Source organism: Acyrthosiphon pisum, chromosome A1, assembly GCF_005508785.2.
Source record: "Acyrthosiphon pisum isolate AL4f chromosome A1, pea_aphid_22Mar2018_4r6ur, whole genome shotgun sequence".
Lineage (NCBI taxonomy): Eukaryota > Metazoa > Arthropoda > Insecta > Hemiptera > Aphididae > Acyrthosiphon > Acyrthosiphon pisum.
In genome coordinates, this window is record NC_042494.1 from 71641120 (window position 1) to 71642055 (window position 936).

Sequence of the window (936 nt, forward strand, 5' to 3'; positions counted from 1 at the left end):
ATCCCTGTTTGACAATCTCTTTAAAATAAAAATATCGGAAGATTCTTAGTGTACATCTAAGTCATTAGATTAACCACTATTCCAAAATTTAAGTGTATGAGCTTTGCATACAACTTCTAAGTTCATACGTTTTGTATTTTTTAAGATGTAGCATTTAGTACCTATTTAGTTACATTATTACAAGTATCATGCCAAGATTAATTTTAGTACGACAATTCCCACACTTCCCAATTAATGAAATGTCATATTATATCAATAATTACAATATTAACTACGTGATAGGTGATAGGTATGAATTTACATTGTACAAATTCAGGGATCGCTCTACGGCTTATGTATCCTTAATACATATTTGATAATTAGATTAATGATTAGTGCGTATTTTTATTTGTACCTATTACCTATTGTAATATAATGTATCGTCTATATGTAAACACATTATACATTATATAAATTTAAATATAACACTAGGTGCAAGTAACTTGTAACTTATACTTACTGTCAACAGATATTTCTGATGTAAAGGTTCTGATATTATTTCCTTGATCTGTGTAATAAATAATATTTAAACTTGAAATAAAACATGAAACAACTAATGACAATGGACCATATTATGGAATGCGGGTGGTCCGATATACATATATACGTACGCATAAGGTACATGTATACATTATACGCACTCCTCTTACATAAACGCGACACATGAAATGCATAAATAATATTCTACACCTCCCAGATCAAACGTTTAGTAAAACCACACAATCAATAATTGTCAGCGGCGCCAGACGACACCGTATATTATAAAAGATTAATGATTAGTGCGTATTTTTATTTGTACCTATTACCGATTGTAATATAATTTATCGTCTATATGTAAGCACGTTATACATTATACAAATTTAAATATAACACTAGGTGCAAGTAACTTGTAACTTA